This window comes from Rattus norvegicus, chromosome 16 (assembly GCF_036323735.1).
Source record: "Rattus norvegicus strain BN/NHsdMcwi chromosome 16, GRCr8, whole genome shotgun sequence".
In the NCBI taxonomy this organism is placed as follows: Eukaryota; Metazoa; Chordata; class Mammalia; order Rodentia; family Muridae; genus Rattus; species Rattus norvegicus.
The window spans coordinates 33,506,033-33,533,523 of record NC_086034.1 but is presented as its reverse complement, the minus strand read 5'-3'; the positions used below and the strand labels follow the sequence as shown (position 1 = coordinate 33,533,523).

At 42.8% G+C, this 27,491-nt stretch overlaps 1 protein-coding gene, 1 long non-coding RNA gene and 1 other non-coding gene across 7 annotated transcripts in view; 2 read left to right on the top strand and 1 right to left on the bottom strand.

The window, feature by feature from the left end:
* Window positions 1-27,491, bottom strand: part of Palld (palladin, cytoskeletal associated protein) — a 393,294-nt gene that overhangs the window by 98,713 nt on the left and 267,090 nt on the right. The gene's annotated exons all lie outside the window — the stretch shown is intronic.
* LOC120097383 (uncharacterized) lies at window positions 2,446-25,692 on the top strand. 2 transcript variants are annotated; one of them, XR_005494727.2, is made up of 5 exons: window positions 2,446-5,929; window positions 7,305-7,529; window positions 8,427-8,520; window positions 10,208-10,313; window positions 25,004-25,692. It is a non-coding gene; the product is annotated as an uncharacterized LOC120097383 (long non-coding RNA). The 2 variants fall into 2 exon arrangements; XR_005494728.2 differs by having other exon boundaries at window positions 2,446-6,245.
* LOC120097662 (U6 spliceosomal RNA) lies at window positions 10,714-10,817 on the top strand. Its single transcript, XR_005495210.1, has one exon. It is a non-coding gene; the product is annotated as a U6 spliceosomal RNA (small nuclear RNA).

Below are 27,491 nucleotides of genomic sequence, written 5' to 3'. Positions count from 1 at the left end.
TTCCTCACCCCCACCCCCCCAAAAATTTGGACTTCACTTCCAGAGTCTAGTAACAAAAATATACAAGATATCCTAAAACTTGGGATTATTTCTCATTTAGCTACCAATAAAACTCTTTTTTCTCCCTTTGTCCATTGTGTTAGTCACTGAAGCCTTGTTAATTTGCCAGGCTTTGGGCTAGATGTTGCTACCAACACTTACAGCTATCAGTTTGGTCATTGCATGAAGCAGGCTAAACTATGCAGAAAGCATACTTCTCCCTGTCCTGAAACCATTGTGTTTACCATGGGGGGGGGGGCAATGTGGAAGTAGGCATTTGGCTTACCAAATAGTCAAAGTGTGTGGTCGTGTTGCCCTTCTTTAATTTAGGACGCTTTTAGACTGGGTTGGATGAACTCTTGTTGGGAGAAGACTCAAATCATCCTTGACTGTAGGCAGAGCATAAGTAATACACCTGCGCCTTTAATCCCAGTTCCCAAAGCTGAGGCAAGCTTAGCTCTATGTTTGAGTACAGCCTGACTACATAACAAGTACCAGCTACACAGGGCTACACAGTGAGACCTTGTCTCATCACACACACACGCACACACACGCACACGAACACACACTTACAGTTATTTTTATTATACCTCTATGTGTCTCAGGTGTTTTATAACGTAGCTTATCTGTTAAAACTTGTTTAGAGGGGCTGGGGATTTAGCTCAGTGGTAGAGCGCTTACCTAGGAAGCGCAAGGCCCTGGGTTCGGTCCCCAGCTCCGAAAAAAAAGAACAAAAAAAAAAAAAAAAAAACCTTGTTTAGGTTCCTGTGGACACTTGATGACCCAGGATGGGGGAACACTAAGGTGCTGAGGCAGGAGTGGGTTCCTGGGTGGGGGAGCACCCTCATAGAGGCAGGAGGAGGGAGGAAGGGATAGTGGGCTTATAGAGGGGAAACTGGGAAGGGGGATGACATTTGAAATGTAAATAAATAAAATCACCAATAAAAAAAATGAAAAAAAAACTTGTTTAGGTTTTATAACATATGAAACTTGTGAATTTTACCCCCCCCCCCGTGTGTGTGTGTGTGTGTGTGTGTGTGTGTGTGTGTGTGTGTGTGTGTGTGTGTATGCAGACATGGACAGTGAGTGTGTATGTTTGCCAAAGCACTACCTTACCTGTTTACTCTAGCCTTCCACCTGTTGGGGACAGGCTCTCTGAAATTCACTGCTTCACTGCTGCAGTTGCTTGGGAACTCCTGGGAACTCTCCTGTCTCTGTATCCTAGTTCACGGTAGGAGTGCTGGGATGACATCACCACCTTTGGCTTTTACATGGACCATTATTCATACACAACACATTACCACTAAGTCATGTCCTCAGTACCAGGAAGCTGGGACCTTCTACCATAGGAACACATTCTAATTCTGCAAAACAGTGCTGTTTTAACTGAATGTGGTGGTATGGGACCAACCCAACTAAGACAGGAGGACCACAATCTCAAGGTGGGCCTGGGCTATACAAGCAATTCAGGGCTGGCCTAGATTACATAAGGAAACAGTCTCAGTCAAGAAACTATTGACACTCTGTGCCAGAAATATTGAACCCAGTCACCAGCATATACTCAGGGTCTCAATCCTTGGGAATAATTGATGAATGGTGGCAAACCCCAGAAGGACAGACTGGAAATAACTATCTCTTTTTTCCTGCATTTCATGTTGCCTCTTCTGAAGGCAGAGCTTATGTTGACTCTGTTTCTTCTGTGCCTGCTCCTGGCCTTCCCCATCCTCACCTTACCCTGGGCTTAGGGTGACTCCGGGACACTGGGAGCTTCACAGATCGAGATAGAACAGAGGTGAGCAGTTCTCGGTTCTCATAGCAATGTCGTCACAGCAGCTTTCCAACATCTCCGGCTGAGCTCATCTCATTTTTTCTGCACATTACTGCTGCTTCGCTCAGAACCAGGTTCTCATGTCTTCCTTGCACTGTCCCCGGGCTCTCAGTAAAAGGCTAGACATGACACAGCTAGAGAACACAACTGAAAAATCTAGGATTCTGGTAAAATCATAATAGTGTCTTTGTACTGTCTCGCTTTAGCTTTAACTGGGCTTAAATCTTAGAGTTAGGGCAGGGGGAAGATACCACCAGGATCTTCAAACATGAGAACAGAAGAATACCAAGATTCATTTTTTCCCCACAAGGATTGCTCTTTACAAAAGAAAAGGAATCTGTACTTAAAGGGCCCCAGGGATGACATATATTTCTATGCCAGAGCTTCAACTGTCCACTAGTCTTCGGGGAGGTCTCCCACACTGCTGGACACGTGTTCAGAGAGCCAAACATCTGGGCTGGTGAGACTAGGTAGGGTGGGAATCTATAATCAGAAGAAGGGGAAGGGGAGGAGGGAGGAAGGATGAAGAGGAGGAGAGGAAGGGGGAGGGATCCAGGAAGCGAGGAGGGAAACAGGGTTGGGAAACGGTACAACTTTTAATTCACATTGTAATTTCCATGCCTGTTTAGAAAGTCTCCAATTTTCTAATTTATACTCCAGGTTTTGATGGGGGAAAAAAAAGGAGAGAGAAAATGGTTGCCATATGCTTCCGCACATTTGTTTTAAATGTGAAAATAAACACAAAGACACACACACACACACACACACACACACACTCACTCACACCCTTCATCCTAAAACATCATATAATTGAAAGCCGGCTCCTCAGATTTGACTCTGAATCTAAATACTCATAAGGAATCCTCACTGAGAATCAGACGTGTTCACAGTGTCTTCACGTTAAGCACAATGCGCTGTTATTAGAAAAGGCTGTGGAAGCGTCCCTCGAGATGGAATCTCGATAGAGCAGCAAGCTGGGGAGGAAGAGCGAGGCGCTGAAACCATTAACTGCAATGCGTGGCGAGTACAGTCTGGCAGCATCTGGCAAGCTCCAGATTGCTGTTCTGGATGATTCCCTCAGAAATTCCTGCCAAGCTCCACAGTCCAGAAACGCTGCCCTCTGTCTGTCCATGCAGGCCAGCTCGATCTGGCGGTCTATGGTATGATACATCTATGATAAGTCTGCAAGTGCGGTCCTGACCCGTGTAGACCAGTTTACCTTTGTGAAACGGCAAGCAGAAAGGCTCTCTGAGCAAATACTGTGCATCCATCCCTTCCAGTGATCTGAATTAACCTGTTTCCAAGGAGGTCATAATAACGTCTTTGTACCATCTTGCTTTAGCCTCAACTGGGCTTAAATCTTATAGTTGTGGGGGCGGAGTGGGGGTGGGGATACCACCAGGATCTTCAAACATGAGATCAGAAATATACCAAGACTCATTCTTTTCACAAGGATTGCTCTTTATGAAAGAAAAGGCGTCCGTACTTAAAGGGCCCCAGGGCTGACAGATTTCTATGCTAGTGCTTCAAATGTCCACTAGCCAAGGAGGTCAGCTTTGGACAAAGGGTCTGGGGAATCCTGGCCTGGTTAGGTAACAGTCTGACAAGAGTTCTTAAGCTCAGATCTAGCCTCTGCACTGTCAATCTAATAGAGCAAGAAGAGTTTCATGTGTTGTGATTTCATTTACTGATATGAATCTCACCAGTTTCTATACCCGCCTCACCTCATTCCTTTAACTGTGAATGCATGATGTATACCTGACTTCTTGCTTTGTGTCTTTTGGCCTTCTGCTTATCGTCTGCTAAGGCTCCTGGAGTAGCTGTGTGATCAGCCTTTCTTATCGTGAGCCACTACTTTTTTAAGTTTATTTCATCACCTTTCTTTTTTTTTTTTAATTTTGTTTTTATTGGCGACATAGTCTGGTTATGCAGTCCTGACTGGCCTGCAATTTCTAATTTAGACCAGACAGCCTTCATCTCGAGGTCAGCACCCTGCCATGGCCTCCTGAGTGTTGGACTTAGATATGTGCGCCATCACACCATCACTAAACTTTCTTTTTCCTTTTTCTTCTCTGTCTCTGTCTCTCTGTCTCTGTCTCTCTGCTCCCCCCTCCCCCAAGACAGGATCTCTCTATCTAGTTCTGGCTGACCTAAGCTTGATGTAGATATGGATGGTCTCAAACTCACAGCTGTCCTCCTTCCACTGTCCCTGAGTACCGGGATTAAAGGCATGTATCACTATGCCTGGTCAGGACTAAACATTTTTAAAGCATAGCTTTTATAATCGCATCTCCTAATAGTTTTTTCAAATATTTTCCTTGTCTTCTTTGACCTCTGCTCCTTGTTTCCTTACACTGCCTACTACCAAAGCTGACCCGAAAAGGTGTCCAGAGGCTGCTAAGGCGCTGGTAGGGCTTTGTTTATTGTTTGTTAGTTCGTATCACTGGCAGAGTGGGTGGAGAGCTTGCATGCAGCTGAAGAGTTCTTGAGAAAGACTGTGAACTGAGACTGCAGAAGCTGGGAAGAGCTTCAGGCCTGCACTCTGCAAGAGTTCAAGAGACACACCAAGAACTACCATTTCTGGAGAGCCAAGAACCACTGGGAGAGGTTGAGAGCCCAAGGCCCTTAGCATTTGAAGCCTAGAGTTGTAAATCCAAGAGCCCAGGGCTAGTGTTACTCAATGTTTGCAGTGAAACTCCAAGGAAACAGCCAGCAGAATCCTGATTTGTATCTAAATAGAGCAGAAGGACCCTCAGCCGATGAGTAACAGCAACAATGCAAGAGATACAAGAACTTCAGGGCGGTGCTGGGTGAGGACGGGACTTTGAGCCCTTCAGAAGAGAGGCCTATTTGGTGTAAAGACAATGCTTTAAAGGCAGCCTTTGTTTAAGTCACTCCACCCATCCCTGGTGTATGGTGTGTGTGTGTGTGTGTGTGTGTGTGTGTGTGTGTGTGTGTATGAATGTGTGTGTTACAAAGGAAGTTACTTTGATATTCAGAGGAGCAAGGAAATCTGCAGGAGAAACAACTACAAATTTATATGTACATTCAGCCTTAGGATGATTATAGATAAATGAATAGGCAAAAAAAAAAAAAAAAAGACTTCAAAGAATTTTACTGTGTCATTGTGTCATACTTGTGAAGGTCTGGCAGGCCAAACAAAATCCTGGAGGAAGGCACCTTCAAAGCAGGCTTCTATGAACTGCCATATTTTCCAAGGAACAGCAACCACTTATAGTAAAAATAATAAGACAACTGAAGTCATTAAGGGCACATGGAAAAAGGGTACCATAAGTGAGAGTGAGCAGAAATAACAAAAGGAACAGACTCACAAAAACATCCAATACTGGATTTTCAACATAGGATAAATTGTGGTTAGAGAAATGAGATGCCTTTGGGAGTGGTGACCTATTTCCTGTTTTTCATGTTTGTTTCCTGGTTCAAAGGTACTCGCTTGGTTATATCCTTTCACTGATGTTTAATGTTCTTAGCTGAGGCCAATGCTAAACTCTTTGTGTACGTCTAAGGCATCACTGCTCAAAGTTCAGTGTTCCACACCGCTCAAAACAGACCCCTAGACAACTCAGAAGTTAGTCTACTTTATCCTGGTGCTCTCATGGGCTTAACTGAGGTAAGTAACTGTGCTCTATTACATATGAAAGGTATGTTCTAGCTTTCCAAATGATCTTTGAGCTATCAAAACAGTTCTTTCCTTGAAATAGTTGCTGAATTAGGCTTAATTTGAATACCACTCTCACCTTGCTATAGAGCCATTCATGACATTCAAATATTTGTAAAAGCCTGATATCCCAAGTTTCTTATTGTTCTCAAATCTCTACAAACCCTGCAGTTGGGTAAGCCTCCTCACTGAGTCTTTAAGAGCCAGGGTCATTGTTAGGTTCTAATTTGTACATATGTTTTTTTCCCCCTTCTTCCAACGTTCTCTGTCTTCAGTTCCTGAGATGTTTTCTTACATTGTGTCTGGAGGCCATCACGCACTTCACTGACAGGAAGTATGTGGTGAAGTAGCGCCTTGACCACTAATGCCAAGCACGGTTGCAGGTACTCGATTTAAAGAAAAAAATATAACTGTGAGTGTTGCTGTGGGAATGTGCATATTAGTATATGATTCATATATTTTCTTATGTTGTGATATGAGAAAAGCAAATTAAAGGAGAAGGGTTCATTTTAACTCACCAGTTAAGTTCCTGTCCATCATTTCAGGGTAACCAGGGAAACAAGACCAGGAGGGAAGTAGCTGGTTGGACCACATCCACAATCAGGAACCAGAAAGAGATGAGTGCAAGCCAGGGCTCAGCTAGCTTGCCTCATTTTATATCGTCTAGGATGCCTTGTCCAGCAAATACTTCCAGCTACAGTAAGACCAGCTCTCCCACACCAACTAACTTAACCAAGCTATCCCTGGGAAGCTAATGGCTCAAGTGACTTGAGATCCTGTGAAGCCGATAAGTAACCAACATAATACAATATACAAACATATACATAAACACACGCCCCACCCCACCCCCTTTGCTAATTGAAATAGATAAAAAGCTCCTAAATAGAACATGCTTTAAGATATAAATAATATATATGCTGAAGATGGCTCAACAGCATTCTGTGCGAGCATGACAACTTAAATTTGAATGCCCAGCATCTGTATCAAATAGGCGATCTGGGGAGGCCTGTAACTACATCGTTCGAAGCTACAGATAAGTGACTCCTAGGAGCTCCTTACCAGCCAATAGAACCCAATGACATGCTCTGGTTTAGTGAGAGATCTGTCTTAAGAGAGTGAGCCGGGGGCGGGGGAGGGGGAGATCTGTGGGGGGAACCCCAGTATGCTAGGGATGTGCACCTGGACACTACCATGCATGTGACACATGTACACTGTACACACCACACAGTGAACCCTCACACTCTTCTAATGTAACTGCTGCTTGCCAACAATCGTTCCTGTTAAATGACTAATCTGTACAGTTGGAAGAAGAGCATGCACATTAAATTTTTTACTGAAAATTTGGAGCAAAAGATATCAAGATACTAGTCTCTAATTGTGTATGCTAAAGATGGTCAGAGACTGGTTGACAACAGGCTGTGCTGTTAACCGTGATTGGCCATCTATTATACTGTTGTTTGATATGAGTCCAGATGAAAGGGCTTCAAATACAATAAACAAGATAAAAATCCCTTTTGACAGGACCTCATATGCCAGAGAAGAGTGGCAAACCATAACCTCTCATGGTAAAGTGCAGAGTGAAATCATCTCTGAGGAGGTAAAAACAGGACTAGGGGCTAGACAGATGGCTTCCCGGTCAGAAGTACTTGTTGCTCTTGTAGAGGACACAGGTTCAGTTCCTGGCCCCCATATCAGATGGCTTACAACCTCCTGGAACTCTGGCTTAAGGGGGTCTGACACCGTTCTTCTGTCATCCAGGTGGTACCTATGACAGGCATTCACCCACAAACATACCAAACAACAACAACAGCAACAATGACAACAACAACAAAGACTTTAAAACAAGCGAACAATCGAACAAACCCTTCAAAACCCAAAGTAACAGGGTCAAAACAATTGCCTGTGTACCAAGGAAGAGAGAGGCATCCAAGTTCACAGAGGTCTCTTGAAGGGTGTGTGAGAAGAGCACAACAGGAGCTGGAGGTAAGGACAAAGGCATTCCACGTCTGGAAAACACTAGGTGCAGAGGCATGAGGTTGGGCAAGAACGCTGCACACTTAGGACTGTGGGAAGTAGTTTGAACACCCGAAGGAAATCCAGGCGTGTTTAAGCATTGGATTAGACCAAGAAAAGGGAACGAGTGCTCCAGGCCCACAGCCTTAAGAAAATGCATAAAGAATTAAGAGGAAATTCCTTAAATATTTCCATATTCTCATCTTTGTGTTTCCTTCCAGTGAGTACCAGAGTAGAGGTGTCCATCTTCCCTCCAGGAAAACTTCTATCTAGCCCACATTCTTTTACCTAAAAGATGGCATCCCGTTGACATCCCATTACATAGTCGACCCCAGATGGAGGAATCTCTTGCAGACACAGCCAAGAGGAATCCTTTAAATGCATGGCAGGGTGAATTCAGCTTTCCTTGCTTCAAGTATCTGACTAATATACTTGCTTTTGTGAAATTAAAATAAAAAGAACTGGTCTTCATAGAGAAACTGTGCATAGAGCCACATAGAGAAACGATCCACTACCGACACAAAGAAACATAAACTGTCCTGAATAGTTAACTCCCACAGTGAAAAAAATCATTTCCTTTTGTCATTACATGGCTGTGGACCATATTTACTGACTTACAACCATCGGAAACCATAATGCCTACTTAATAATAATTCAGCTATGTTCATATGACTCAGTAAACAGTTGCTTATCTAGTCTTACCCAGGGCTACTGCTGTAGGGGAACATGGGTGCCTGACACCTACATTTCTTACCATTGTGAGAAAGAAACACACACTACCAGAGCCACGTTTTGCAATGAGAAGGAACTTGAATTATATCTATGGGTTTTTCTTGGTTTTTAAAAGCCACCCTATGCTTTATTAAGGTCATCATGTACCCTGTCTTGACAACCTGAAGATTGCCCTGAAAGATTTTTAACTCACTATCTTTTGGACTGTCCGGTCTCAAAGAAACCTGGGGTAAGTTCTCCACTTGAAACATAGACATCACCCAGATAGCTCATAGGCAATAAAGCCGCCAATATGTGGCTTATACCAACGTTGGCATAAACACATGGGGACATTTCCTAAGGGCTGATTGTAAAGGATAGCAATTTGAATGTCATTAACACACATTCATTGTTCCTGCCCTGAAAGTCCAGCCTGTTTACCACTGTAAAAGCTTTGTATTGTAAATGGAAAAGAGAAAGATGACAGCATATATCACCTGAGACATGCCTGGACAGCATTCCCATGAATCCCTTCGCCATGGGAAAAACAACTCCTAACAGGCCACCCTCAGTCTTCACAGGGTGTAAATTAGGTCCCGCTGACAGCAGGCTTGGGATACCTTTCTGCATCCAAGACCTTTTGCCATGCCAAAGTCAACAGGGGTGCTCTCAGACAATACAAAGTCCTGAAGCTGTCCTTGAAACCCTCTCTGTCACAGCCCACTGGAGTGCCAACAGGGAAATCTTTGAAATTCTTGGGACAGTTTTCAATGGGCATAAAGAAGTTCTTTGTCGCTCCAAGGGAGTCCCAAAGTGCTTGCCTAGGTCAGGTAGATGCTGGTTTGTGTTCGTGAAACAGTGAACTCTTGTTATGTGAGAATCTACCAGAGATTATGCAGAATTAAGTATACAGTTAAGTGGAGGGGGTAGGGGAGCCTTGCTTTTCTCATTACTAGAAAATTTGTAGTTAGGCGTTTTATGGCTGGTTGGGCATGTCTTGTAAATGGCCAATGCCCAGGGTATACATTGGCTGTGGCTCTGGCCCGTGTCTATGTTCCTCTTGGATAAGCTACTATGAACACATCAGTAAGCAAAGACTGCGCCAGTCTCTGCAAATGCCTACCCTCCTGCCCCTGACCTCTGTCAGGTGAGTCTTCACTGGCTCAAAAGGACTACTTCTGAGGCTGGGGTTGTTTTTGTCGGGCAGGGCATGAACTACTGGTTTACCTAAGACCTTAGGAAGCCTCTGCTGACACCTCTGGGTGTGACAAGGGAGAGCATTGCCAACCCCTTTTATAACTGTCCTTGGACAGCCTGCTTTAGCTGGGGGCATTTGGGATCAGGCTTCTCTTTATCTCTTAACTAATTATTGTAAACATCCATCTGTATGACTTTCAAAATATTTACAACTTACTAAAGAATTATAAAGCAAACACCCAGGTGATAACCATTGCCCGTGTCCTGCCCCGTGAGGGCCTGCCCTGAAGGCTTTGGAATAACCACAATCCTGACCAGGAGAGATACCATCTTCTGGGGTTTCAGCATCATCATTTTTCTGATATATATCTCTGAGGAAAATCCATTGGCTCCTCTCTTATTTCTTTTAAACTTTATATAAACAGAAACCTCCTGTGTCCATCTATCATTGTGTGTTCTGTTCTATATGATGTTTGGGAGATCCTGTTCTGTCTAGTTTAGTTCACGTATTTTATTTGTTGGCTATCACAGACCCAAGCAGCTCTCTCACAATGTTATCTCTCAGTCTACTGCTGACCGCTTCCGGCCTGATCACAGCTGAGCAGGGCTGCCTTCCGGGTCCCGGGTCTGTTTCTGGTTGCACACGTGTCTTTGGAGGGAGATGCTTACGAGTCAAATCACTAGGTCACAGGGTTGCTAGAACATCTCAGTTTATCAAATGATGTCGAAATGTTTTCCAGTGTGGTCTTCACCAGTTTATACTCCCACAAGCAGTGTGCGAAATATCCTGTTCTCCACATCCTTGCCAGAACTTCATGCAGTCAGACTGCCGTTTTTGCCAATCAGGTGGGTGTGCAATAGTGTCTCTACTGGTTTAACGCATATTTTCTTTATTACTAATAAGGCTGAACATCTTTTCATGTTTATTGGCAATTTGAATTTCCTCTTTGGTGAAACGGCAGTTCAAGTCTTTTTCCTTTTTTGTAACTGATTCTTTCTTATTGATGGGTGGGTTACCCCCCCGCCCCCGCCCCCGCCCCCGGTTGCCAGCCATCTCTGTATTCTGGACAGTGCTAACGATATGAGGGCAGACATTTTCTGTCCTGCCCCCCTTACAGCACCTCATGGTAGTTAGAAGTTCTGTATTGAATGTATTTGTATCGCCAACCATTTTAGGTCTTCCTTAATCTACCTTGCTTTGTATACAGACCAAGGAAGAAATCCATTTTTGAAACAGAATCCTACTTTACTTCAACAGTATGTTTTCTAAAACTGGAACAATACAGAGGTGGTTGCTGTGGCCCCTGTGTAAGAATGACACACAGAAGCAGAAAAATTACCAACTACTTTTTGTAAAAAGAAGGATTTTTAAAAAAAAAAAAAAGAAATATTGTCTATTTTCCTCTCTGTTGCAGATGTGAAGTCTGCTTCTAATAAGAGGCAAATAGATTTCATGGGTTTTGTTTAGAGACAACAAAATATTTTTTCTGTTAATTCCCTTAAGAGGTAAGAATGTGTATGTGTGTGTCATTGGTTTTATCCAGGAAATGCCCCCAGGGGTGTCCTGTACACAGGCAGGATACACACTTGGACACATCACACAAACTATCATAAATTCAATGACTGGTTTGGAAAGCAACACAGGAAATAGCTAGAGTGGCTACCTGGAGGGAATGTGTTATCTAAACATTCTGCCTCAGGGAAACTATAATGTTTAAGGTAAGTTACCATGGTCTTTATTGGATAACAGGAGTCAGACATCCAAAATTTATTGCACATGTTCTCCCAAGAACCCATCCATCAGATAGATGTTCTGATTTCAATTATGTACATGTGCTTCTTTCTACAGCCACTAGATTCTCAGTGCTTAAGGAGTACAAGGATTGCCCTAAAACATTGAGTCCAGGACACACACAGTCCTCATGTAAGCTACAGCACTCGAATGCCTAGCACTACTTCCAATTTCGTGATTCCGATAAAGGCTACAGTGGCCATCTTGGAGGCCTGTTCCTTTCTGAAGGGAAACAGAGGGAGAGTGCATCTGAGAGAGAGGGGAGGTGGTGGGGAGCTGGAAGAATTGGGAAAGGGAAGACTATGGTTGGGATGTATTGAATGAATGTATTTCCTTTCTATCCAATGAAAAGAAAGAAAGAAAGGAAAAAAGAAAGAAAGAAAGAAAGGAAGGAAGGAGGGAGGGAGGGGGAGAGAGGGAAGGGGGGAGAGAGAGAGAGAGAAAGAGAGAGAGAGAGAGAGAGAGAGAGGTGTTTTGCTGGTGGTACATACTTTCAATCCCAGTACTTAGAAGCAGAAGGAATTGTGTGAGTTCAAGGCCAGAGTGATCTATATAGCAAATTCCAGGCCAACCAGGGCAACATAGTGAGACTCTGTTTCGAAAAGAAACAAATAAAAGCTTCTGCTTAAGAGGAATTAATATCTTTCCAATGGACAATGTGGGAAGATGAAAAGGCGGGTGTTTTCCTGTTGCCTCTCGTCCTTTAACACACAGGAATTGGTTTATTTAAAGTTTAATGAATCACAGAAAAGAACAAGTTACTTTAGTATACTTAGGACCAAAGTGTGTGTGTGTGTATCTGTGTGTGTATGTAAATATATAATTACAACATATAATTATATATTTATTATATTTATAAAATTATATATTATATAATGTAATATTATATATATCATGTAACATTATAATATATGATTTATAACTTTTATATATAATACCTCCATATAAGTATATTTATAATATATAACTATATAATATATTAAATGTATTATATCTTATAATTATATATTAAATGTATGATACATATTATATGATATTGCCTATAAATATTATATAATATATACTATATTACAATAAATAAGAATATATATACACTATTATAACTATATAATAACATATAATTTTATAAATATAATTATGTTTATAAATATATATAAATAAAAAGTTGAAATTGGTGGCCTGAGTAGATAAGACAAGTAGGAGCACTTGCTTCACACACAGGGGTGCCAGAGCCTGTAGGCCTAGAGTCCACGTGAAATCCAAGCAGGACTACAGATGCTGAAACTCCCTGTGGGCAGGAAACCATTGATCCCTGGAGTTTGCTGGACAACCAGCCTAGCTTAAGTGGTGAGCTTCTGGCTTAGTGAGAGATCCTGTCTCAAGGCAACAAGGCAGAGAGAGAGACGAGGGAAACTCCTGATATCCAGTTCTGGCTTCCACATGTGTGCACATGAGCATGAGTGCACACACATTCAAGTGAACGCAGCCCTCTCACACCATAAACCTATCAAGTACATACATTCAGACACATATATAAAATTAAATTATTTCAGCAGATACCATGTTTGTCATAGGGCAACATCTGTGCAGATATTATAGTTCTGCAAGTTTTGTTTTGTTTTGTTTTGTTTTGTTTTGTTTTTCCAGAGCTGGGGACCGAACCCAGGGCCTTGCGCTTGCTAGGCAAGCGCTCTACCACTGAGCTAAATCCCCAACCCTCTGCAAGTTTTTAAACTAAAAAAATACATTGATTTAAACATTTTAGAAGTCTGAGGTCTGGGCTGTATGGATGAGTGAGAAAGTGCTTAGTGTTAGGTCTCAAACCTGGAATGGCTAACCGAGGTGTCTGTTTACCATATTGAAGCAGACCTAGCTACCAGGTTCTTCCAACATCCCTCAGCCCTTACCAGTTGCAGGGTACGGTTGGCATACCCAGGCCTTTCCCCTAACCTTCTCAGGTCCAGGGGCTCGGATACCCTTCTCCTAGCTGCATAATCTAACAGTTTTGGTTATGCAGCCCTTTTTTGTCTACTCTTTACCCTTTAGCTTCTCAGCCTCTAGTCTCTGGTCTCCTGGCTCTCCCTTCTTCCCTGACTCAGCTCCTCACATTGTCTGACTCAGGGTCATTTTCACTCTGGACCTTTCCAGATGCCTCTGCCCATTCTCTCTCTCATATCTACTTAAACCTCTTCCACCGTACTTAGGAATGGTTGTGTATTTATCTATCTATCTATCTATCTATCTATCTATCTATCTATCTATCTATCTATCCATTCACCCACCCACCCATCCATCCAACCATCCATCCATCCATCTATCTAATTCACCTAGCATGTGCAAGGCCTGAAGTTTGATATTCAGCACTAAGTAACTAAGATTTTAAAGTTAACAGGGACCACCTATCTATAGGCGAGTCATAAGAAATGCAGTTTATCTCCCAATGTTTCTGCATCAATATCTGTCTATAGACAGAGAAGCACAGGGAAAGGAGAGAGAGCTGGGTGGTGCCTCGGGTCTAGTCACAGAGGCTTGCATTCCTGACAGTAGGACTGTATAAAAATAAAATATTACTTTATCGTGACAATACCAAGAATGATACCTGCCAATTTTGAAGTACTAAGCCAGCATTTTAGTCTTTCACCACCCATTCCTTCGAGTTTCTTTAAAGGGCTTTGTTTTGGGGAGAGCAGACTTCCTCTTTCTTCAACCTTGGATCAATAGAAAAGACAAAGGCTTGTGGTTGTGACATCTGTGGGAGAAGCCACACTATGAAGGCTGCCTTCGTATGTATACTGGGTATGCTGGCGTATACACAGCATTTCCTTATGTGGTAGGTTCTAGTGACGGAGTGGCAAGTAGGGAGAGGTGAGGCAGCTCTGAACTCCCATACCCTTTACAGGAGTGGTCCGGATCCTGCCTTGAGGACACAACTCAAGAAAAGTAGCCAGATTGGGAGCAGGGAAACTTCCCGTCTAACTCAAATCAATGGCAGAATTTCCTGAGGTATTTGCTTCAGGTGTGAGTCATACAGAAGGGAAATATTCAGAGTAAGGAACAAACGGGCTGTTGAATGAGGGGGTGCTGAATAAGGGGGTGCTGATTGAGGGACTGCTGAATGAGGGGTGCCAAGATGGGGAGGAGAGGTCATTGAAAACATCAGCAGGACATGAAATCAAAACAAAACTTGGGTTGTACCTTGAACCATTGATTGCATCTTTTTGCCTTTTTTAAAAATATATTTTTCCTCGCAAGCTAAGAGTTTGACTTTACCATGCAAACAGGCAATTCTAGCTGTAGTACTGTTGTTTACTCCAAGCCACCTTTTCAGAACAGGGCTGAGAGAAGTTTGAAACACAGATCTAGTTCTCACAGTTTCCTTTCTGTAAGGTACTTGGTTCCTCCGCAAGGAGAAAATGCCTAAGATTCCATTGCCTAAGTAGCTGACCCAAAGTAATTTCCATGTGAAAGGATCATCTCCCTTACTAGGACTCTAACAACTTCCTGGAGGTGGGATGATGCCCAAGAAGGGTGAGTGGATTTGTTTACACCAGTAGACGATGGTCTAAATATGCAGAGCTCTCAGATGAGTCACAGAGATTCTCCTTCAGAGCTTGGGTGGAGATTAGACAAGGACAAGAATGGGATGAAGGAGATACCGAGAGAATTCAAACTGAGCACGTGGTCTTTCAAAGACACCTGAAAGTCAGTGGATCATTTTTTCCTTTGTTGATCTTCCCAAATCCTCTCTCTGTCTCTGTCTCTCTGTCTCTGTCTGTCTCTGTCTGTCTCTCTCCATCTCTCTGTCTTTCTCTCTGCATCTCTCTCTAAGATAAGAATTTTCTAGAGAGGCAAAAATGCTCAAGTGTTCAAAGATTTTGATTATGTCTGAATTTCACAAGCAAACTGGGTATGCGTTTTTAAAGAGAAAGGGAGACAGTTATCCTGTCTACCCTTCTCAGGAAATCAAAGGGGTTGAATTTCTTCCTTTAAGCAATGGTCCCTGCTTTCATGGAATAGACTGGGCAGTCATCACTTGGAGAAATTTAACAGCAGCCTCTGGGAGCTTAGGTTTGGGCACTCGTACTTTGCTCCTGTAGCTGAGCCCCAGATGACCTCCTGTAGCAAGCAAGGGAAGGCCAAGTACGTTTTCTATCACACATTTACTATCCCTACAAAAGGGTGATTGGGTAAAACACTGTTCAAACTGCACTGTGCGAGAACTTCTATGCTCTCCTGCCTTGATTCCTGCATGAACGTATTGAAGCTTTTCTTTAAACACCTAATTGTATTGACATTCCTTTGAGCTTGTCTCATTAAGACAAAGGGATAAAATCAAATGTATGAGAGTCAGGCCACTGAAAAACTTTTCCACTAGTGGATTTCTTTACATGACGTAAACTCTTATTAACCACTCAATTTATTTATCTGTTTACATTTTATATGCGACAGGGTTTGACTCTATAGCCTGGGCTCATTCATGTTCACTCAGCCTTTTGAGTGATGAGATAGGTGGCTCCTCACATGATGTCAGGCGGATGATACAGCTCCATTCCTAGACTAAGTAGAATGCTGGGTAGAGGCCCTCCAGCCTCCTACACCTCAATATCTGTGAATCGTCTACGTGGTACATGGAGCACAGATGAATGAGATATCACGGGGCAAATAAAACAGCCAGATCAAACGCCAGACATTTGTCAGCGCCAATGGATGCTCTTGTAAAACCGTTCTGTTCCTCACATTCTGGGAGACACTACACATAGCAACCTATTATTCCCTATAAATCAATCGTACTCATTGCAGAGGCCAGGCGAACACAATGTTCTCTTCTTCTTAGTGTTCATGCTCACAGGAACTTGTTTCAACAGTATGTTGACTTTCATATCTGCTATGGGGATAACTGCAATAGATACATTTAAAAATATTTATTTTATTTTTAAGTATGAGTGTGTATGTGTCTGTATGAAAGCACACACGCACAGACACACAAACACACAGACACACATTCACAGACACACACACACAGTGCAGGTATCTGAAAAGGCCAGAGAGGACATTAGATTCTTTGATCTAGAGTCACAGGCAGTTGTAAACTGTCTTAAAGGAGTGCCGGAAACCAAACTGAGGTCCTCTGGAAGAGTAGCGTGAGCTCTCACCCCCCTAAGAAGTCCTTTGTTATCCCTCTGTGTAAACTTTCCAGCTTCTAGACAAAAGTTTTTAAACTAAGAAATATATTTTAAAAATCACATCACACACACACACACACACACACACACACACACTTATGTCTCACACACACACACACACTTATGTCTTTTGGAATAAAACTTTCATAAAGAGATAACTATTTTGATAAGAAACATTCTTGATATTTCTGGGATACATGTACATGCCTGTTCTCCTAGCATTTGGGATGCTAAAAAAAAGCCTGGAAAAGAAGTTCAAAGCCAGTCTGGCCTACATAGTGAGTTTAAGGCCAGCTGTGGCTACAGAGCAAGACCCTGTCACAGTTTTTGTTTTTTATTCTTTTGAGAACTTTAAAGGTGATTTTCAACAAGTTATAAAAACATTGCAATCGAGAGTACACTTCAGCTGATGATAGTGCTATATATATATAAAACCAGGCACTGTGGGAACAGGCTACAGACTAAATATCTATATCCTTAAAACAAAAAAGTCCAGGCATTGAAATCATGAGTCCCAATGAGCTGTCAGTCTATTCCTAGGGACCAGGATAGAGAGGTCATGAGGTTTTCATGTCCAGAGTAAGGGGTCATGGATATTGAACAGGAAACAGGCTGTTACCAGTCACTGAAGTTGGTACCTTAATGTTAAATTCCTTAATCTCTGTAACTATGAGAAATAAGTTTCTATTACTTAAAAGCCATTTGCTTGGTGGTAGTTTTTTACAGTGTGTTGAACAGTTTACAGAAAACAGCACTAGGTCAACTCTGGAGGAAGAGTAATGGCAGCTCGCATGTCCTGGGCCCACACTAGTTTACATTTGTTCACATTTCTTACAGGATGTAAGGCTGCAGTCCCTCTAGCCTCAGTTTGGCTGATTTCCCACAGGGTTGGGATGATAAAATAGGCATTAAATACCTCACACTGAGAAGGAAAGCACTAAATCACCAGACTGAGAGTAAAAGATGGGCTTGTAGGCTGTCCAGACAGAAAACCAGTTCTGCTAGCCTGGCCTCAGGCTAATGAAAGAGTTCAGCTGAGGCAGCTGAGGGGTTGTGTGCTGGATATCTGCCCCAGGAGAGGCGGGTCTCTTTGACTTCATCTGCACTTAAGCTAGAGGGGCTCCTGGTCCCTGGAACTGAGGACTGCATGGGAGGGGTGCCCCTTCAATCTACACGGCACTGGAAGGGAGCCTGCCGGTAGTGTAAGGCAGGTAAGGAGCCCTAACAGAGAATGCAGACCTGAGGAGACAAGCTAGAACACTGGCTTGTTGTTAGAAGGAGGGGCCAGGGAGTGGAGTGGAGAGGAGGGTGGAGAAAAGGCCAGCTGCTCCTCCATTCCATAAAGGTCCCAGCTGGGTCCAGGCTTTTCTGGGATACAGGATAGGTAGGGTGGGGGAAGGACTTATACAGGCTACACAGTTTAGATTACTGTACCAGGCAGACTTTTAATTACTATAATGATCAGTTTCAGATGGGACAGGCTCTCTCTTTGTGCTTTTGCAAAGTGATGAGATTGGCTGGAATTCTACCCAGCACAGGGAGAGATGAGACCACAAGGCAGGAGTCTGCTGAGGAAGGAGGAAAGATGATGTTTGCATGGGACTGTGGATTCTCTGGGCTCTCCATAGTCAATGGTTACTGAACACATTTCATCTAATCCTTCCAATAGCTCCATGATGTAATCGCTTTGCTATTTGCTTTCCTCGGATGGGGAGACTGATGCTCACAGGAAAGTTACGTCATCTCCAGGCAAAGTTTCACACACTGTGGCTGCGGGAGCCAAGGTTGAAACCTAGGCAGTCTCGTGTGGGGTATAAGGCACATAAAGGCAAAGTTAAAAACTCAACCAGGAGTTAAAATAGTGGCTTTCATTTTATACATCTATTTTTATTTATGATACATGCACATATAATATATGCAGGTATAGTTGCTTGTAAATTGTATACATATGTAATTTAGAGATATGCCCTCAATATAAGCTTTAGATTTGGAATTCGAACACACTTTAGTGCTGTATAGAGACAGATTCGTGAGGAAGAATATTGTGATTGTGTCTTCTACTTTAGAATTTGTTGAGGCTTGAGAGAGATGGCTTAGTAGTTAAAAAGCACTGGCTGCTCTTCCAGAGGACCTGGATTCAATTCCCAGAAACCACACAGCAGCTTACAACAGTCTGTAACTCCAGTTCTGGGGATCCGACACCCTTCCACAGATATGCATGTAGGCAAACACCAATGCACATCAAATTAAAAGTAAATAATCATTTAGAAACTAGGGCATCCCTCTGTTCTGTCTGGACTACTTTTGACAGAACTGATGACTAAACTCCGGGCTTTACCCATGCTAGGCAAGCACTCTACCACTGAGCCATATCCCCAACTGTCTGGGATTGTTTTGTGGAAAGGTTTACAGAATGGGAGGGTTAAGTTGAAACAGGAAAGAAAACTTCTTGGAGAGAGACAGGACTTGGAGGCCTTAAGGATCCAGAGAGGTAGAACCAAAAGACAAGCTCAGACTTAGGAGTGAAGGATGCTGATTAAGGATTTTTTTTAACTTAGCAGTATTTTTCTATTAGTTCTGAGAGAGAGAGAGAGAGAGAGAGAGAGAGAGAGAGAGAGAGAGAGAAAGAGAGCGCTAAGAGCCATTTAGGGGGCCATATAGAAACCTGCTACTGAAGAAGATTCCTACCATATATGATGAAGAAATGTAAGTGAACTCACAAATAATGAAGGTGGACAGTACCCCCTACCAGACATCTCTCACCCTGAGGTGAAACCCCCAGTACTAGGAATGGATTGCATATAGTTGAGTCAACCAAAGGGGTCCCATAGAAATCACCAGTCACGTCAGGTTATTGTCAAGGTTATAGGTGACTCTCCATAAACTGATGGTAAGTCCTATTGCTGAAGTCAACACTTACATATCTCTCTCATGGAGTATGGAGAAGTCTTACAGGTTCCTAACTACAGCCTTTGCCTCTACTGACTAGTGTTCATGGTACAGGAAGTTACTTTGAAAACTACTGAAGAAGAAAGATGAACACCAATCCAGCTACATACACTGTGATCTATAAATAGTGACCCACCTATATGACATGGTGGGGCACTAGTGCCACACACTTTATAGGAGTGACCAACCACTCTCTGATTAGATGTAGGGCTCACTTCACAAGATGGAACCCATGGTTGATATTGTTTATATATCCAAGAGCCTGAGACTAGATAGCCACAGGCTTAGGGACAAAGCAAATCCTGTTGTTCTGCTACAGGAACAGAGCAATAAAATGACTCTTAACAACATTCTGATATACCCAAAGACCCATGAGTGCCTTTCTCAGTCATCATCAGAGAGTTTCCTCCGGTAGTAGATAAGAACAAATACAGAGACCAACAACTAGACAATGGAGAGAGAGAGAGAGAGAGATTTTGGAAAACTCCAATCCAAGTGAGATGTTTTCATTGAACTCCTCTTCTCAGGGTTCGTGGATCCATAAAGAAGGCAGAAAGATTATAGGAGCCAGAGGGGCTGGTTGACTCCAAGCAGACAGTGTCCTGCAGACATAACAGGACAGATTGGTACATATGAACTCCCAGAGATTGTGGCGGCATGGGCAGGGCCTGGACAGGTTCAATCCAGATAAGTAAGTCCCAGTGCTAAGAGTGGGTAGTGAACATGAGCTCCTATACTTCTAGATGTTTCCCCAAGGAAGAACCAGTTCAATGTAATTTCCTGGACCTTTGGAAAATTCCTGGGATTCCAGTTCTTAGGTTTCTACTCAAGTGAAAATTAGAATGGAGTCATTTGCACCTTCTGTCTATGGAAATGAGCAATTCTTGTGTCAAAAAAATCACCGAGCTTTTTGGCATCATACAGGATGACCATAAAACCCTGTGCCAGTTGAGGACCTGACAAGAATGTCAGATAAGTTACAGTTTAACAGCTCGACATCACTGAATATGTTCAAAGTCAGGTTAACAGGGCTTTTTGTTGTTGTTGCAATCCTCAAGTGTCTTTTACAACCATTTAAAATTAATATTTAACCAAACTTATATAAATACATGTGAGCATTGGCCCTTTGGTGCCCGCTTTTGGGAGTAGGTGCTGACACTTGCTGGAATTCTTCAGACCTTATTTCCTGGAGAGCGTAGAGCAGGGGAACAGAACACAGTAAACTGCTAATGAAGGACCTAATTCTTAATAAATAAGAAAAGCCTCCTTATAATTGTGTTCTTATTGGCTAAGTGTAGAACAGCAGGATGCCTGAGAACTCTTTGCTAGGAAGGAGATGCAGGGGTCTGCATGGCCGGCTGTGGCAGCCTTTCAGCCACATCTGACACTTGAAATGTGGCTAAAGTAACTGAAGAACTGGGGGGGGAGAGGGAGCGGGAGGGGGAGGGGAGGGGAAGGGGGAGAAGATATGCGTCTGAATGGCGATGTAGTGCGGAGGCCAGAGATTGATACTGAGATGCCTTCCTTAACTCCTTCTCCATCTTCGTTTTTGACACAGTCTCTCCCTGAGTTGGAGTTTGCCGTTCCAGCTAGACTGTGTGGCCAAAATGCCCTTGGGTTCTGTCTGTCTCTGATGACTGGGACTGTCACATGCCTCTGTCCCAGGCTTTACATGGCTGCCAGGGACCCAAAGTTCAGTTCACAGGCTTGCACACAAGCACCTTCCCAACTGAGCGATTTCCCCAGCCGCTGACCTTTTTGTTCAGTTTAAATTCAAATGGCCACATATGAGACACAGACTGAAAGATCTTTTTTTTTTAAACCAATCTTGCACTATTTTTCATCTTGAAAAAAGTTACATTTTAAAAGAACTTCAATATTATACAAAGTCGATTGTCCTCACTGTAAACGGTGTCTACTGACCTTTTGTACCCAGCAGGAACGCACACAAGCAGTGATTAGAAAACAGAAAAGTTAAACAATGAACACTTCTTACAGTTTAATCCTAGGATTCCTTCCATACACATGACTTATTGTACGCTATTAATCAATGACAGGTAAGTTTATGAATGAAGTGGCAGATAAGTTATTTAACCTTCTGACTGAAAAGGAAAAGAAAAAGAAAATTCGGTAAGGTTAAAACATTTCTCTGAAATTTAGAGCAGGGAGGGAGAGAGAGGGATGGGAAGAGCAATAGAGACAGACAGACAGCAACATAGACAGACAGAGAGACAGAGAGACAGAGATGAGAATTGTGTGCCACATGCTAGGTGGCCTCATCTTGTTTCGAATTGGTTCATAATCTATGCATAGTGGGCCAGTGGGTGGTGCACAGATGTAAAGAATGTTAAGCAGCAGGCTGCATCGATGACCAGTATGTGTGGAAGCTGAGCACAGTTGTCCCTTTTATTCAGGGAAGATTGGCTCTTTAACTCCACCACAGACACTGAAACAATCTGATGTGCAAGAGCCCTCTCTGAGTGCCTTAGTTTTGTATCTAAGCTGTGCACGTTCCCCAGCCTTCTGTGTGTGGGGTAGGGAAGAGTGGAAGGGCACCTTTGGATCCCATTGCACAGGTACCACGGTGTGTATGGAGGTCAGAGGATAACATGTGGAAGTCAGTTCTCTCCTCCTACCATATAGGTCCCACCCAGGGATTGAACTCAGGTAGCCAGGCTTGGCTCCAAGCACCCTTACCAGATGAGCCATCTCATAATCCCCTAGTATGATTCAAAACGTATTTATGGTAGAAACGCTAGTGAGATGTGTCACGTACATGGTAGCTGTCCTGTATCGTTGGGGGAATAATGGCAGGGTCTAAATATGCCCATGCGATTCATACGGACACATTTCTGATTTCAGCTTGGCTGAAGCTGCACACTTGGGACCCCAGGATGCAGGATGCAAAGGGACAGCCCTGGAAAGTCTTTCGAGTGTTAACCCTACCACTACCAAGTGACGTCCCCATCTGATTTTAGGAACTTTTTAAAGTTGTAGATACAACCTAAGGTTTTCCTCCTCTAGGAACTCCTAAGTTATTTTTTTTTTCTGCTTTAGGACATTTCTCCACAATAACTGTTAAATTGTAAAAGTTGATTTCTAGCTACCTTCCAAAAGCAAATTAACAACCACAGGTAATATCACTGCCTAAAGAGAATGGGGCTATGATTGTATTGTTTACTCATTCCGTCTTTTTTTTTTTTTTTTTTTTGTACTGAGTATACAGATGTCTGACTATGATATAGTAAATTATTCTAAAATTAAGACTGGAGTGTACTTCATAGTACATTCTGTGATTTTTGAATGTGGCTATCTGTGAGCTCATCGCTCTTCTAGTTTGCGTCTCTTGCATTAATCTATCACTTTTTACTGGGCCTTGGTATTTCATTTCCTATAGAACTTCTCTCCCTCTATTCACATCTCTCTGTGGCTTTCTGAAGCTACTTGAACAATGTGTTCTCTCGTAATCAGTCACGCAATGCTTGGTAAATCCCTAGAAGATCCTTCAGAGCTGCCTGTTGGGCTGCCATCTTCCTTTGAGATGACTGGACACTAGGTTTGAAACTGAAGTTATTAACTGTGTCTCCCGGCCCAGATTAGCAGCTATCTGATCTTCTAATGCAGTGGTAGAATCTAGGAATGAGGAAGGAAGTGACTTCATCCCTGAAGCATATTCAGAAACTTCAAGATGACTTGGGGAATGTCTAAAGACTTACAACTTCCCAGAATGTAGGGACCCTCTAGCCAAAGAGTAACTCTTCAAAATTTTCACCATCCTTGGAATTAACTTATTTTGGTTTAATTCTGAAAGTCTTTGAGTTCATCAGCACGCAAAAGGAATTTTCCTTGGACTTCATGACTCACACTCGAATTAGCATAGGAGATAAGTGTTGGGTGATGCACACAGTGTTCTGGCCAGGGACTTAACTTGGCAGCATGAAGGAAGCAGGAGATGCGATTGGCTGTAGTGCTGGGAGCGAACAGCAAAGCTCCTTAGCCGGCACGTGTATACACACACACACACACACACACACAGAGACAAACACACAGACACAAACACACACACACACACAGAGACACACACATAGACACACAAACACACAGAACCACACAGAGACACACACAGACACACACACACACAGACAAAACACAGACACAAACACACACACACACAGACACACACACAGACACACACAGCCACACACAGCCACACACACACACACACACACACACACACACACACACACACACACAGAGCTAACATCTGAACACCTCAGGACTCTCCTTGTTAAGATGGAGTCCCACTGGCTAGCTGATTGATTCTCCAGTCTGCTAACTAATTCCATACTAACAGCCTAAATTAAAAGGTAATGAAACACAGCCAGGGCCCCATTATTCGTCACATGTAATGGCCTTTCATTACAAAAAACCTGGGGCTTCATTAAAAGGGAAATGTCTGGGAGATCACTGTGGGCTGGAAGGCACCCACAGCCAGAATATTCCTGAGCTCAGTGTGGCCGGCCTGCCAAGACCCAGGGCAGCAGCTTCCCAGAGTCAGGAAAAGAAATCCCCACAGGTATCCTGTGACCAGACTGAGCAGAGCCCACAAAGCAGCATTGTCTGTGGCTCAGCGGGGTCTGCTTGGGATGAGGAAAGTCTGTTGGAATGGACTAGTGTGCCCTTAACAACCTCACCCTCCATCCTGCTAGGAAACTCACACTTGACATGCACTTCCAAGGGAGCAGGAGCTGGGGAACCCAGTGCCTCCCTGTCACCTCCCAGGTGTAGTCACTTGGCTTAAATGCAGGCGCCTCTCCTTTGAAGAGTCTCTGCCTCCACACTTTGGTGGTTGCTTGTGAATTGATGGTCTCCCAAGTATCTCTCACACTGTAAAACAAGCCCCTGCTGCCTTCACAGGCCTGGGAGGTGTTTTGGTTTTTTTTGTTTTTTTTTTTCTTTCCAGAACCTGTAACACAGTGCACAAACACTGTCCTGAGTTTACCTATGAGCCAGCATTGTTGTAGACTTCTGGGCAGTATGTGCTAGAACCAGTCACGCTTAACACTCTTGACTTACCAGTGACTCATTAGGACCAGGGACAGCTATAGAACCTCACTGTATCTGTTCTTAGAGTCCCTAGGGATAAGCTGACATAAATGTCCTCTCTCTCTTTCTCTCTCTCTCTCTCTCTCTCTCTCTCTCTCTCTCTCTCTCTCTCAAAAACAGAGAGTAGTACGGGAGAGAACTGTGACTCCTTTTAGGGGATGGTAATATTATTTTGGCATTTAAACAGAGTTCATTTTGAACAACTACAGTGCAGATTCATTTCTTGCTCTTTAAAAACCACATCCACATAGGCATATACATATTTAAAAATATAGCCTCTGACATTAGACTGTGGACAATTCCCACAGGTTACTATTGGGTCTATCCACAGCAACATTTCCCCAATGACTCTCTACAGGAGGGAGAAAAATGAGGTAAGAGAGAATACTGGATAATTTTGTGGAGGGGAAAAAATACAGACTCAGAGACTACAAGAGGGTAGCTAGGTCGAGTAACATAAAAAATTAATCAGTAAAATATTTCTTCTGTTTCTGATTTTTCATGAGGCTGAGACTAAGCCGGATGGATGTGAATTCTTGGATGCATCACTGCAGCCAGCACACCCTACAAGTTCTCCCAGTGGCACAGGTGGGATCAGGAAGAAACTTCTAAACTGCCTTGACCCTACAGTGAGGAGAAAATGATGAACGAATACAAATGAAACTCTATGAAAACCATACAGTGGTTCGGAGTCAAGGAAAAGAGGCTTCACAAAAGTTACACTAAAAACAGAGTGAAGGAGTGTGAAGGGAAAATGACCAAGACTGAGTGGAGAACGAAACCTATGGAGAACTAGACAGTTTATATGAAGAACCCCGGGGGAGTCATTTTGGAGCCGTGCCGCTGATTATGAATATCATAAAAACTTTGCATGAATGTGGGTGTTGCTGCAAGGGGGAAAAGTACAAGAATACGGCAGAGTCATTTTATATGTGGTACATTACATGGCAAGTAAGTGACAATATATGATGTGTTTGTGGCTATTCTCGAGTAAGAATCAGGGCATGGATAAGTAAAACATGTTTAAACGGAGCTTCAATGTACAGGTCTTAAAAGGAGACAATATTGCCCTCTCAAATCTTTTTCTCTTCAGTATGTTTATATTGAAAAGCCTATAATTAATGGTTGCTAAGGAATGAGGTGATGATTTTATGTGCTTTGTTATAAAGTCGATAATATAAAAAATTAAAAAGTATGTGGTGTGTGTGTGTGTGTGTGTGTGTGTGTGTAGGTGTGTAGGTGTGTAGGTATTCTTTTGGATTACTATGACAAGAAAAACATTTTTTTTAGCCTGAAAGGAAATTTGGGGGGGCTGATAGCATGAATCAGTCACTGTGGAACCCACAATCATCCAAAGTTTATGAAGAGAAGACAGTCCAATGTTTGGTGCTTAAGTTTAGAGAAATCCACATGATCCCCAAGAATTTATGCTGGTTTCTTTCACAACTACCTCCCTAGTGCCAATAAAATGAACGATTGAAAGTTGAATGTTGATGTATTTTTAAAGTGTTGAGAGTAGGGCAAGTTTACTTAACAATTCTTAACAAGTCACGTGCGTGTGGACATTGTAGCTCAGCCTTTCTGAACTCAGTTTCTCATCTGTAAGCTGTAGCCAATGGTATCTTCTTGACGGTGAGTAAGGAATAAATGACCTTCTATTTTGAGTTACTTAAAATAGTGCTTCACTGCTAGGCAAAAATTGTCATATAAATATTTATTGTGTGTGTCTACCATGTGCTAGCGCCAGAAGCCCCAATACCACCAAAGATAGCTCAGCCCTGAGGAAACACAACATAAACCATAGTTGTGAGCCATGGTATGTCACACAAGCAAAGACAGACACATCAGCTTCTACTTTGATGTTTTCCGTTTATGTTCTACGTCCCATAGGTAGGCCAAATACATTGAACATGCTAACCACACCAGGCACTTTATCCATCTGTCTGAAGCCAGGGCATACTGAAAACTTGGATTGTTTCCTTAGAGATTAGGATGGTCTTTATGAGATGTATGAGATGGTTGGGTGACATGTTTGCTTGAACATGTCCAGACTCCAGATAAGACAGAAACAGAGACATTCACACTTATCCTCAAAAAAAAAAAACAACAAAAAAAAAACAAAAACAAAAACAAAAACAAAAACAAAAAACAAAAAACAAAAAACAAAAACAAAAACAAAAAACCAAAGCCAAAACCAACCAACCCAGAGATCATAGCATGTGAAGACTTTTATCTTCAAATTCAAATTCAGGAATTTGAATTCAAATTCGGGATATATTAACAGAGCAGAAAGTTTTCTTAACTTGCATCTTCCTTATTCCTTTTCCTTGTGGACCCCTCTGTGCCCTCCTGATGTCCATCCACCAGGCTGATGGGATATGAAAGAGTATTCTGAGGTCAAGGTTACTCTGGTCCCTTCTTAGCTCTTAGGGATGATTGTAAAATAGCCTTAGGTGTCTAGAAGCTATCCGAAAGGCATTTCCTTTGATTTCAAAACAGCGGGTTCTCTCAATTGCAGGGCAGGGACAGCGATTCAAAGAGGAGGTGAGGACGCATAGGAGTGTTCACTAGACAGTGTTTCTGGAGCAGAGTCCTGAAAGTCCTTGGGGTGTACAGGGCCATGGCTGTAATAAATAATTTCTGGGCTTGTATGTTGAGGCACTGTCTCAAAGGGTAAATTATTGTTGAATTTGGGTAGGAGTGAGGATGTTTTTTAATATATAAGGAGGAGAAAAAAAGAAGTATGTTGTCAGATCAATGCTGTTTTGGAAGCAAAGGCAGAGAGGGTCTATTTTGGCTTATGGTTCCAGGTGGAATATGTCCATCTCAGAAGGCAAGGCACCATAGGCATGGTGTGATAGCGGGGCGTGAGGCCCGCTTGTTACAGACATCAACAGTCAGGAGCAGAGTGAATAGGAAGTGGGGATAGGCCATGAGACCTTAAAACCCTAGCAAATACTCTCTACAGCTTAGCGTGAAGATTAAAATTTTAGC